Below are 13,461 nucleotides of genomic sequence, written 5' to 3'. Positions count from 1 at the left end.
TTGTTGAATAATATTAGCTTGTATTGTATTAAGTACTGATAAATTATAAAACAATATGTTATATATGTGAATCATGTGATAATGTATTAATGTGATAGGTATGATATGTATATGTGTCATACTTGTTTATTATCTTAGTTGAGATACATGTTAAATTGATTATATTATTGTTTCATATTTACTCTTATATTCAATACGTATTTACTATATTGATAGACATATGGGCGTACATGCCCACAGGTGACGAGCGTGGGTATTAGTTTTTACCCGTGACAGGTAATAAATACAGATATGAGTTTAAAAATTAACTTGCGGGTACAAATTTATATAGCTTCTACCATTAGATATTATACCCATAGCTTTCCCTGCATCATAACCTCGTAATTGGTAAACATATCCCTCGCTTGATTCTTAATTTTCGACCTCCTCAACAACAGATATATTCTTAACAAACAACACCTTGCCACAGACATTGTAGCAGGAGCACGAAAATGGATTTACCAGTTGAAGCCTGTTTAAAATGCGGGGATTTTCGGAAATTAAAAAGAAGCTCATGCATTTCAATTAGGTCCTTAGCTTCTTCTGGCTTCCGAGGGACCCATGGCATAAGATCTCTTATGATCACTATTATGACAATTAGTACCGAAATGGAATCCAAGAGTGTGACGTCAACAGATTTTATCATTGGACTAAAAGCCAATAGACACAAAAATCATAGTAACGAGATAAATCTTCTATTGTGAAGAAATTGAACGGTTAAGTCACAGATATATATATATATATATGTACACTTTTTAAGCAAAGTACTTATTTATCACCAATAATTTACTGTAGCAATTTTAACCTTGCATGTTTTTAATGAAATGTTTGTAGACATTTAAAATTTTCGTATTATTAGATTCATCGTAAAATGTACTTCATTAGTATTATATATTTTTAAGTACCTGTAATTTTTTTAAAAAATACACTATCAAAATTATTACAATAAATTATTGGTGATTAATAAACGTAAACAGAGGCTGCGTCCAGTTTTGTTGCATGGTTGGGTTGTGTTCCAATGCAGTGGTCAAAGGGCTAAGGTTTCTGCTTGGCAGCGCCATGCCTTTTCTTCTAAACCACTTTTTTTTTCTAGATTCAGATATATGAGTTAATTAGAAATTTTTTGCTAGAATTAGCAAAGATTTACATAACAACGTATGTAGGTTCTGTGGCATACCACGCGATACAACAACCACAAAACTGACCGTAACACAAAACATGCTCGATAGTTAAGGGGAAAAGGCTTATGGTTCCGTCGCTAGTTGTTCTGCTTTAAGAGTCACGCAGTTTAATTTTTTTTCTTTGGTGGATAGATAATATGGCGAATCATCCTTAATTAAAATAGGAACTTGTCGAGAGTTAATCCTCTGACAATGATTCCATAGTGTACCAGTCGAATGACGCGTGAATAACACTAAAGGTATGCGTTTGTCGGTGTGTGTTGAACTCAAGAACACCGGAGTTATCCAAGTTCAGCCCTGTTGAAGGATAACAGCCTTATGTCATGTGTATTTTATTATGAGTGCTTATGAATCGGTTACCCTTTACAAATTAGGTACTCCTCTCTTTATATACTAGAAAGAGGGAGAACTTATAAGTGAATCCCGATTAGCAGACTCATGTCTAGCTAGATATTCAACTCTTAGATCATATCTTGAAGAACCGGGTGAGCCCAACTTGCCTTGAGAGCTTTGAGTGCCTATCCCAACCATGGTACATCTCCACACCTGCCTTCCCTAGCCGCCCGACCCATCCCATCGCCGTGCGTCGTAAGATTGTTTGCCAAGCCGTCATGTCTCTGTGCCCTATGAGTCTACCTACAAAACCATCAACTTGCCTGATCATTCTGCAGACCCTGTCTCGTCAGCCATGTGGTTGGAAAATACTTGAGTAGATAGCAATAAATGCAATTGGATGGGTTAGGTAAGGACTGGCCCTGCGACCAACAAGGACTGGTCGTGGGATCTCATAATATCGCAAGGAGGCTAGTCGCGTAAGCCTTGCGCTGGTTGTACGAACTTGGACCTAGTCACACCATAGGCCAGGGTTCAGGAAATATCCTCCATCGGTCGTCATACCCCTCATGGGGCTCGTTAGCTAGGACACACCCTTACTCAATACTCCGATAGTAGCCCCTAGGCTCCCTCGTGGCCGTGGTCAGGTCTGTTCGCACCACTCTAACCCTAAGGGAACATAGTCCACCCAGAGAGTGGTCGCCGACGCCATTTAGCTTTTAGAGTTTGACTCCGAACTTCACATCATGTGGGGAGGTTAAGCATCCTGAGAGGAAGAGAGATAGACATTGAATGTTGCTAGGCCTGAGGGGCTTTCGGTTCCTTATGCGTGCCCCTTTAGACTTCAAGCGGTTTGAATGCCGCGCCAGTTGAGATTCCTCAGTACTTCCTGGGGCGAGGTGTCTATGTTGTAATGTGTATAAAAAACTAGGGTGCTGGTGCCCAGCCGCTGCCACACGTGCACGGGTTTGATGGAGGTGTGGCCATGAGTCCCCTGGGTAGTAAATGGTAGGATCGTGTGGATGTTTTTCACGGTGTTTCTGCCTTCCACCACTTGCGTGAATCAATGGCTAGCTGGGCTATAAAAGCATGGGTTCACCTAGCTGGCCACCCATCGATGCCTTTTGCAAAGTAAGAAGACAACTCTCCTTGAAGATCATGGCGTCCCCCTCCCATCCTTTGTCGAGAAGGTCGATGGGTTTGGAGGATTTGGCAAGGTCCGAGCCACCTACGACACCGACTCCGTAGGCGGTGGTGCCCCCGAGTGCAGACAATCTCAAGGACCTGTTCGCACGGTTGGAGCCGACCACCCTCGTGCTTCTCTCACTGCAGAGCCCCTGCAGTTCCCGTTCGATCATCGGTCGGAGCGATCGCCCCAGGGGAGGTTATAGACGTCTCTGACGACGACGAGGAGATCGATTGGGACCTTCTGCAGAAGGAGATCGACGAAGAGAAGAAGGCAGAGGAGGAGCAGAAAAAGGGTCCACCGGGTTCATCGGTGTTGATCAGCAGCTCCAGCTGGGTCTCCGTGCTAGCCATCACTGGCCCCTACACATGCCGTTGTCCGATTCCCGGAGCGACCAGCTACTGCTCCAGGGAAGAGCATAAGAGGTTCCTTGACTCATTCAAGGGTAAGTAGGGATCCACATACTTCTAAACCCTTGGAGTTGGTGGATCCCCACGCCTTACAAGAGTCAGACGGAACCTTTCTACCAAATGTGCGTCGGCCACATGAGTCAGGAGGGAAAGAGCAAGCATGTAACAGTATAGTTAGTCCAACCAGATGTAATTGTCCTATCTGTAATCAATCCTTTCCATGAATGAAAATGTTCCAACCACTTTTGATGGCCTTGCTAATGGCAAGAAGATTATATGGGGGCCTGTGGTTTTTGGATCGTCTGGTTCAGGGCTCTGTTCGGAATGTTCAGAGAGTTTTCCCTGTATTGTCATGGTGCATAGGCTATGATTGTTCTACCCTGCCCGTCAGTTAGGCTCTCGAAGCACGGGATAGTCCTTGGCAAGACAAGTCTCTCGGTGGCGACCAGCGCCCGACCAGAGGGGGGACTTGTGGACTCGTGGTCATTTTCCCAGGCCATTAGTAACTTTGCCATTGCGCAAACAGCGATCGCACGCTGTGCCAGAGCCCACGACCAACTGGTCTTTTTAACTTCATGGTTGCTAGGTCCTGTAGTGGTCGGAGAGTCAATCTGGCGAGGGTCCGTTGTTGGTCATGACATCCTGCAAAACAGAGAGTATAGTCTTTCAAACTTTAAAAACTTACGAGTCTTATTCCACACTCATCTAGAAGGTTCTGCAAAATAGAGAAACAGGCCCGTCTCCGAGCAACCCTACACGTAGAACTTGCATAACAGGGTGATGTTCTAGGAGTTGTGTAATTCACGACCGTCCTCCATGGCTAGTTTGACCACGCCAGGTCGGGTGATATCGACTACTTTGTAGGGCTCTTCCCACCTCATGGAGAGTTTATTCCGATTGGCCTTATTCTGGATTTGCCTAAGGATGAGGTCACCTACGACCAGTCTCCACTCCCTCACCTTGCGGTTGTGATAGCATCTAAGGCTTTGCTGATATCGGGTAGCTTGGATTAGAGCACGCTCGCAGAACTCTTTGATCAGGTTTACATCATCCTCACGTTGTGCCACCTGGTCGTCGTCTGAGTAGTTGGTCATTCAAGGCGAATAAAGGGTGATCTTGGAGGGAAGCATTGCCTCTGCGCCAAAACCAAGGAAGAAAGGGGTCTTGGATGTAGCTCTGCTGAGAGTTGTTCGCAATGACCATAATATTATGGGTAGTTCGTCCACCCAGCATTTTGAATAGCTGATAAGCCGATCAAAGACCTGGGTTTTGATCCCTTGCAGTATGTAGATGGCTAGGAAAAAGTAGCACCAAGTTCTAGTGGCACATCCAGAGTTGTCATGCAGCTCATCTTGTACTCTAGGCGGCGGCAGCTCCTACAAACCCTTTGCCACGAAGTTGGTAAAAATGTCAGAGCGTGTTTGCATATAGAAATAAGGAGGGGCGGGGGGATAGAACGATGGTGTATACGTGAATTGTTACCTCTACAAAGATGTGAAGGTGGCTGACCTCCTCCTCGGAACCCTATGGGAGTAGCAATGCTTGTCCAGCCTCATTTGCAAGGTGGCCGAGCTGCTGACCCTACCAAAATGATGAAGTACATTAAGTGCGGTAAAAAAGCATGAGTCAATATGTTGCACCTATTATGAACTACAAGTACTATGTAATTGTGAAGTGGGGCATGCTCAAGCTGACGACAGTGGCGGGTGATCTGATCGTACTCATCGACCAGGCCATCCTCATCATCAGAGTTAGGCAAATCTTCTGCATCTACTGTAACACGAGATGGCTTGATTGTCAACCTGGAGTTGTTGTGCAACCATCTCAAGTAGTCGTGGTAGGGACTCGAGCGGTGGGTGGCCCCACCGTGCACGATAGTCTGATCCTGGTTGGCCCACTACATCAAGTAGGTGTGGTGGACCTCCTGCTAATCTCTAGCACTCATCTGCTTCCTCTTGTCAATCCTACAACATGGCCAAAAAAAACTAACAAACAAATGAAACAATGCATAAATAACGTATGGATGTGTTGCTGGAAATTAGGATGACAATAAAATGAACTCGCTTGTGCAAGGTCATCGAGGTGTACACTACAACCTCCCAAATTGGCTCATAACACGGTTCAGAACATGAATCTCAACAATGAAGATACAAATAAGTAGCATAATAGAACACAAATACACCATGTCCCGTGAGCATAAAGGGCTAAGTCCAATGCCTAGGATCTCTTGCAGTCATATGACTCTCAAGTCACCTGTACATGAACAATATTTTGCAACTACATCAACTGGCATGTGCAAGTATATAAAACAAAAAAGCCTAGCCATTTGCACTCACGTGGCTTTGCATAATGCAGTCAAGCTCATTGGTGTAAAAGAGGTACCGCCTGCTTGTATTGCCAGTTACCAACTTGACGTTCTTCCAAAGGGAAGCAACGGTTAGCATCAAGCCCTCATCCTCAAACTCCAAAACCTACATTTACAATACAACAAATGACAATTTCAAATGATGACATAAATAACAATATAAGCAAAATAAAAATACATACCCCGAGATGAAATCGATCAGGTCTACCAACAGGCAACCACTCCCACATCCACACTTGCAATAGGTAAGCACATCTCCCAAGGTTGTCATGGTCCCCACTATGCCTGCATGCATCATATAGTTGCTGGTACAACCATACAAGTGTGGCAGATCCCCAACTATATAGCTCGATGTTCTCCCAAATCTCGTCAAGTATTAGCAAGAACATCCAAGAAATTGTGTTGCCACTACCATCCAGAAACAAGTACCTGCCAACAAGGTGCCACAACCAAGACTGAGCGTACCTCTTAATGACCTCCTCCGCTGCATCCTCAGGGCACTCCTAGAAGTTGGCAACCAACTAGGCGGAGTTGACGCCAGAAGGTTTCTTATCCTTCGCATCCTGCTCTGGCTTAGGAGGCCTACTGCCAAGGAGCGCCTTCACCATGTCATGTCATCCGGCAGGCTGCACCATCCCGCACATAGCCTACCCGTCTACTGCTAGCTCAAGAATCATGGCAACATCCTGCAACGTGACCGTGAGCTCACCTCAAGGGAGCTGGAAGGTGTGTGTCTCCGGCCTCCGGTGGTCCACAAGTGCCGTTAGCGCTGCATCGTCAAACATCAACAACCCCGTCGTGACCAACCTAGCGAATGGCAAGAAGCCTGCGCACTGAATGTAGGGGGTGTACCTCTCATTCCACCTGAGAGGACTGTGAGTGTGTATCCGAAGAGATTTCATACCTGAAGGAAATAATTGAAATTGAAATTGAAATTTTTATTTACACTTGCACGCTACTTAGCAATTACACGTAGCCGTTACGGACAAGTCATACATCATTGTTGTCAACAATGAGGTGAGCTCAATGGTCCCTGTCGTCGTACGTCTCAAGGAGTGGGCAATCAGGGTGCACCATCGCCCTGAAATATGAAACGTCACACAATCGTTAGATGATAAAAAACAACATAATTGTTATAATATATTTAAATATTTGATATGAAACAAAATACAATATTTAATAGTTCACCTCTACTAAATTGTGATTTATTGTCTCCCTTCTAGAATTCCTCTTTTTCCTACGAATCGACTGATTCTTCGGGCCTTCCTTATGTTATTCCATTATGTGGCCAAACCAGTGGCATATGGAGCAACGTATTTTAATAGGTGCCTCACCAAAATCGCCAGCTCCGTACATGTCATCCCCGTAACTATTATTGGAATCATTCATCTCGTTCTGGAACCATTTTCTCTTCCTCCTCCCCGATTTTTGTTTTAATAGACCACAATCTAGCACATATTCACCACCAACGTACTTCGGCCATTGCGAAGGATCAAGTACATGCTCAAAGGTTGACTCTCAAGTCTTCAGAGTCATTCTCTTATGGGGGTCAAATAGTCAGATAATGTGTGGTCCACTCTTCTCATCTGGCATGCCATAATGACATGATAGCACAAGACATGTAGCAATTGAGGGGTCCTATACGTACACTCTGTTGTAGTTAAGTCCACTTTATATATCCTACCACTAGAGCTCTCACCCCCTACACTAGTGTGAAATGCTGATGTAACGCTATAAATATAACTCCTTGGATCAAAGAGTTGTGCCTCTTGGGTAGCAGATATTTCCTCTTGCTTCGTAAGGTGCTTAGCGATAGCTTTTCTCCACACCTCACTAGCATCAAGTCCACTGCGTGCTTTCTTCCACCCATCGACAAAATAGAAGTTGCATTTGTGGAAGGTATACTCCACGATGACAGACACAAACATTGCATGGATACCTTTAAGGACGTTGTTAAATACATCTGAGATATTTGTAGTCATTGTTCCATACCTACAACCACCCTCATCATACGCTAGTGCCCATTTGCACTTATTGGCCATTTCGCACTTCAACCACTCTGTCGCGGGCTCGTTCAATACCTTTTCCAATTCCGTTCAATACCTTTTCCAATTCTATAAGACTTTTGTTGAACTATCTCTCCTCTTTAAATTTGTATAGTATCTTCGGTTTCTTAATTACCTCCTTGCTCTTCTGTCTTCTCCAAATATTTGCAGCAAAATGGTGCATGCACCACCGGTGCATAAGAGAAGGGTAACCCTCAATTTGTTCTCTAGCTGCATTAAGGAGACCCTGGTGCCAATCCAATATCATACAGACTTGATGTGTTGGTCCAATTACGTAACGGCGAACCAAGTACAATAACCATGACCAACTGATATCCCTCTCTCCTTCTGTCGACACAAATGCTAGGGGGACCAACTGATCATCTATATCAATGCCAACAACAATCATCGGTGCACCCTTATACTTTTCGATCAAAAAAGTGTCATCGACAATAATCACGGGCCTACAATGCTTGAAGGCCTCCACGCATTGAGGGAAGCACTTAAACACAGGCTACATGACACCACTATCGTTGCCCATCATGCCACCAGATGAAACGAACCACTTAGTCCCACGGTTGAAATATGAAACTGCATCCAAGATCCTAAGGACCTTCATGCATGCTTCATTCCAATCTCCTCATAGTAATGCCATAGCATGCTATTTCTCCCTCCATGCCTTACTATACAACACTCGGTGATTGGTAAACTCAAATATAGACTCAATTAGAGATGCCACAGTCGTATCCGGGTCTACCCAAATGATGAGGGCGATGTGCCGACCAAGGTGCCTCGTTGTGCACTGGGAGTGCACTTGTTCGAGTCTCGCTGACCCACAAGTGTGCAATTGTTTCACATTTGTGACCTTTCATTGTCGGCCATCACTTGGAATAGACGGACCCGTACACCACATCCACAACCTCTATGGCATTTGATAGTATACCTCTCATTCGCATAATAATGAACCATCTAGTATAGTATATGGTGCCGCACTGCGTAGTCCCTAAACCAGAACTCCATTTGTCAAGACTATCAAATAGCATCCCCTTCTTTATCAACTCCTCCTCACTGTCACGTTCCTCCGTCATAGACATTAAGCTATTATCACATAGAGCTTTCTTAGTCAATGAAATATCTACGTACCCTGGCACCTCAGACACATCCACATGTACAGACTTCAGTGTCCTCATCTCCTACTCTGCGTAAATATCCATTCCACCAAGCCACCTCCTCCTCCTCGCCCACTTCTCCTTCCACCTCAGGACTCACCTATCGTTGCTCAACACCAGACATATGTTCTACTTCTTCTACCTCATCACCTTCATCTTCGGCCTCATTGTCCGACGAAAAGATTGGAATTTCCTCAACATTTGCTTGTGCCTCCTCATCCTCAAAAGAACTATCATCGAAGTCATTCCTTACCACAACCAAATCAAATTTGTACACCACCGATAGCTATCTCCTGAATAGAGGCACGAGGTACCTCTAGAACTATAACATCGGCAAGTTTGGAGACACTAGCCACCTTTGGGACAATGACAGTAATTTTCTAAGTCAAATGCTCAACAAGCTTTAGTTTCTGGCTAATATTACCTGACACATCTTGAACCGATGGCATCAAGTTTCCCCCTATACCCACGTTGACTACAACCTTCGTGCAACAAACTTGAGAACCGTTCACATAATCCTTGTACAGCTTCCAATCATTCTCCGATACCAACTCCATGACAACATAGTGAGCCCTCTCACCCTAGTCGACATCAAACCTTCCATGTATGGTAACATCACATGCATCCACATCAACATTCATAATTGACCTAACCCGAGTAATAATTTTATCGAAGCAAGGCAGGTTCCCAAATTTCAACACTTTCTCCCTCATCTTATCAAACTCTCCATTTGCATTAACCATACCACCACAAAACACACAAATAATCTGGTCCATCTACACAAACCATCCAAATATTTCACATGTAAAAATATTGATCGCTATAACACATACAAATCCTACACATAATCCATTTCAATCCCCACGCCTCATCATTTTATCACAACAATTCAAAATTATTTATATATATAGAAGAACATGATTTGCTCATATACATTAAACCTAATCATACATGATTCAATTTCTTACGCTCAAATAATTGCATGCAACAAATTCTACACGTTACACATGCGTAATTATACATCTATAGCACGATATTTGACCTCCGATCTAACTCGAAACGTACAAATTTTATACATCATCATCAACAAAATCCTAAACCCTAACTACCCTTGAACAAATATTGCAAGGCACAAAAACCCAAAAAACTTGGAGGAAATAGAGGAGCTATCTCCCTATGACACGTCCATATGAAATCCCCTTTGAATCGGGTACGATTGTCTGATTGGTGGAGGAAGGGGGGTCATCGGCGCTGCCGTGAACCCTCACTTTGGTCGCGGTGTGGCTGGAGGAGGAAGAAGAGGTGCGGGAGAGAAGGACCGGTGCGACCCTGTATGTAGTTGAGTCATGCCAACCCAGAGAAGGACCGGTGCAACCCTTTAAGCAGCTAAGTCACGCCAACCACAATGATCGCGCCAACCTCTATGACACGACTCAGGGCTACCACGTTGGCCCCACGTGTAAAGGCGACAGGGCTGCAGTCAGCGTGACCACTTTTGTCACGCCAATGCATTTGGCATGACCACGTTGGGAAGTCACGCCATTCACTTTGGCGTGATTAAATGGACTACTTTTTGGAATTTTAATTTCTCATGTGTTGTTATTAAAATATTAATTAAAAAATATTAAAATAAAAAAATTCCGTTTTACATCTGGTAAGTATTTCGGGTCGAATCAGATTTACTATCCTATATTTCGGATCAAATACGTTCTCGCTCCACTTGACTCGGATCCAACATGTTACCACCCTTAAGAGAGAGAGGAGTCCTTGCCTGATTTCTTGCTGCCCGGCGCCAGCCACTAACTTTCTTGCTTACTCTTACTAGAAAGGAAAGACGACACAAGCCAACTTGGCTCAGGTTCTGCTGATGCAGAATTCAGCTTACGGGAAATCTGATGAAATTCAACACTGCTTCTTAGTTTGATTTCAGCTTATGTTTACAGACCTCTTTTTTAGAAGCAGAAACAAAAGCAGAAGGCATATCAAACATGACCATAGCTTCTATCTATCTCTTCCTCTCTCTATATCGTTCTCTGTCTCGAATTACCTTCACTTCTCACTTGTTAAATTGGTCTTCTTACGTGCGTACGCCATTCAAGGCTCAAGCGTTGTCGATCAAACAGAAGGAAAAAGCTGAGGAGTGTATGGTGACCAATGGCTCCTCTCTTCTTTTCGTGTTGGTCCTTCTTGATATGACAGTTATCTTGTGTGCCAATTTAATGCAGGCACCGATATAAAATCTTAAGTCCACCTCATGTTATATTGAAGTTACTTATTTTTGTGTGAATGCGATTTTCTGCCGGTTGATGCGTACATATTGGACGAGTCTGCTGACTAACTTAATTTTAAAGTCCGTGCCTCCCGTTATATAGGCATGCGTTCTAGAACAAGTTTTTTTTTTTGTTAAACAATATGCGCATTTATTCTAATAATACCATATTCTACTCGAAGTTATATTTCATAACTATTTACTGATACAAAATAATCTACCGCTAACAATAGTATAAATCAAAATAAATATCAAGAACGATAAAGGGGACATGCAGTTGTGCTATCCAGAAACCTTCTTGCTGCCCCTCGTGTATGCTTCACCACAGCAATGACTTGAATATACCGCTCAACCTTAATCTCGGTAAACACCCAGGAGAGAGCCGTTGAGATTCAATAGCTCAACCCACACAACATAAATCACTAAAAGGTACAAGATGTAAGGGCGGAGGGATTTTGTGGGGTTTTTTTCCTTGTATGCAACTTGGACTTCTCCGGATCCTTTATATGGGAAAACGGCTGCTCTCTTGGAAATATTTTTCATGTTGGTGACAAAAAGATTACGCTGACTTAGAACTATGCCATGATCTATGCTATGATCGTAAGTCATAAGTTATATGATTTTACACGTGAAAATACGTGAGTAGGCACACGCATGCATGTGTAGTATAGCCAGAGCCCTCTTTCTCTCCCTCTGTTTCTTTATTTAAAAAAAGGGGAGAACTTCACTATTTATGTTGATGTACATTACATCGCATTAGCGAGGTGAGACTAAACCACCAGTAACTTTTGCTTTGGAATTCTTGAATGAGCCTCATACTCATGGGTCACATTCCAACAATTTTCAATATTAGTATTTCGATACTAGGATAACAATGAATTTTTACATGTAGTATAACAGCAAAATCGTATTAGGATTTTCATTTCTTTAGAGTTCTAGGACAATGCCCAATTCACAATGCATTGCAAACAGAACCATAACTGGTTTACAACATTCACTACTACAGAATGCTACGTATCCCACGTGATATATATCATATCTAACGGGATATATATCCTAGTCAGTTTGAAAAAACTGTCCGTGACAGAGTTAAGGTAGATGTTAGCTCGGGAGAGCTAGGAGGGGGTGCAACTAGGATAACAACACATTGCAGTCGACTCCCTACAACAATTTAGGGTGAATATGCACAATGGGGCATTTGCAAATTTATCATTAGTTTTTTATATTTTTTAAGAATACCATTCGAATGACTGTTCTATTAGTATTTTTGTAATTTTTTTATAATAAATTTGCAATAACGGTTCAAAACAGTGGCAAATTTGTAATTGCCCCATATACAACAGTTTCTTAATTAGCGCCTCTAGCTTACAAGTATATCTGTTTCTGTTAGAGTATATGGTAAAGAATTTGGTTGTTATGGTAGGATGGGATTAATTTCCATTTTATTTCTAAAACTGCTTGAGATCCATGTCATCGTATATAAACAGCCCACGAGACTCAATACAAATCATCCACAAAGCGCAATATATTCATCATTATATATTGTATAGACTCAATACAAATCATCCATAATTAATACAGTATATTCATCATTCTATATTGTATAGAGCCGGTGTCGCTCCTAAGCCTCTGTATACATAGCTTCAGCTGTGCCGCCCCTGGGAGATGATGCGATCTTCATAATCTCTCCCAAGGGCTGGCCAACTCGTAGTTTAGTGTTCATGTTGCCGATCCAAATATCGGCTATTACCAATTAGAGTTTTTCGCGATCATCTTCAGATTAGGTTTTCTCTATAAAAAAAAATCAATCATAGATCACTATGTGTCGCCCTGCCGACCCATCGACGTTCATCGCCTTCGAACTTCACCGCCTCAGTTTTGACCTCTCCGACGCCTCCTCTCCACCGATGGTGTTGCGGCTAGACACGACGCACTCGTCAACATGGCCCTCATCCACGGCCTTTCGAGCCCGCCATCTGTCATCGTCATCATGTTGGATCATCATCGTCTACTCCTCATCCGTAAGCACGAGACTATCACACCACCGAGAACGAGTATGTCGCTGCATCGCCCATCATGGTTGCAACGCCGGCGCTCATGGTCACGCCATCATCGGGGTCGCCGCCTCTCCAAGCAGTGACTCCACCCCATGCTACCCATCCTCGTCACCACGCTAGCTATCGCTTCGAGTTAGCACCTTTCTTCAACACCTCCAGGCTACAGTCGTCGCCCCATAGAGGCCGCTAGTCGAGGTCCTCAAATGGATCAACCTGACTTTGTGCATGCATGTGCTTATGTTGGTGCTTTAAGCCTTCATCCTCCACTACGGTTAAGACTACGATCATCTCGCTCTAAGCTACCTCGATAACAAAAAGGCTATTATCATCTTGAGCAAATCGTCAGCTTCATCTTTAGTCTTAGCGTCTATATTATTCACACTACGACTATGAGAATGTTAGAGTAT

The sequence above is a fragment of the Phragmites australis genome, chromosome 14 (genome assembly GCF_958298935.1).
Source record: "Phragmites australis chromosome 14, lpPhrAust1.1, whole genome shotgun sequence".
NCBI lineage: Eukaryota > Viridiplantae > Streptophyta > Magnoliopsida > Poales > Poaceae > Phragmites > Phragmites australis.
The sequence above is the reverse complement of the archived record's forward strand: the minus strand, read 5'-3'. Positions refer to the sequence as shown.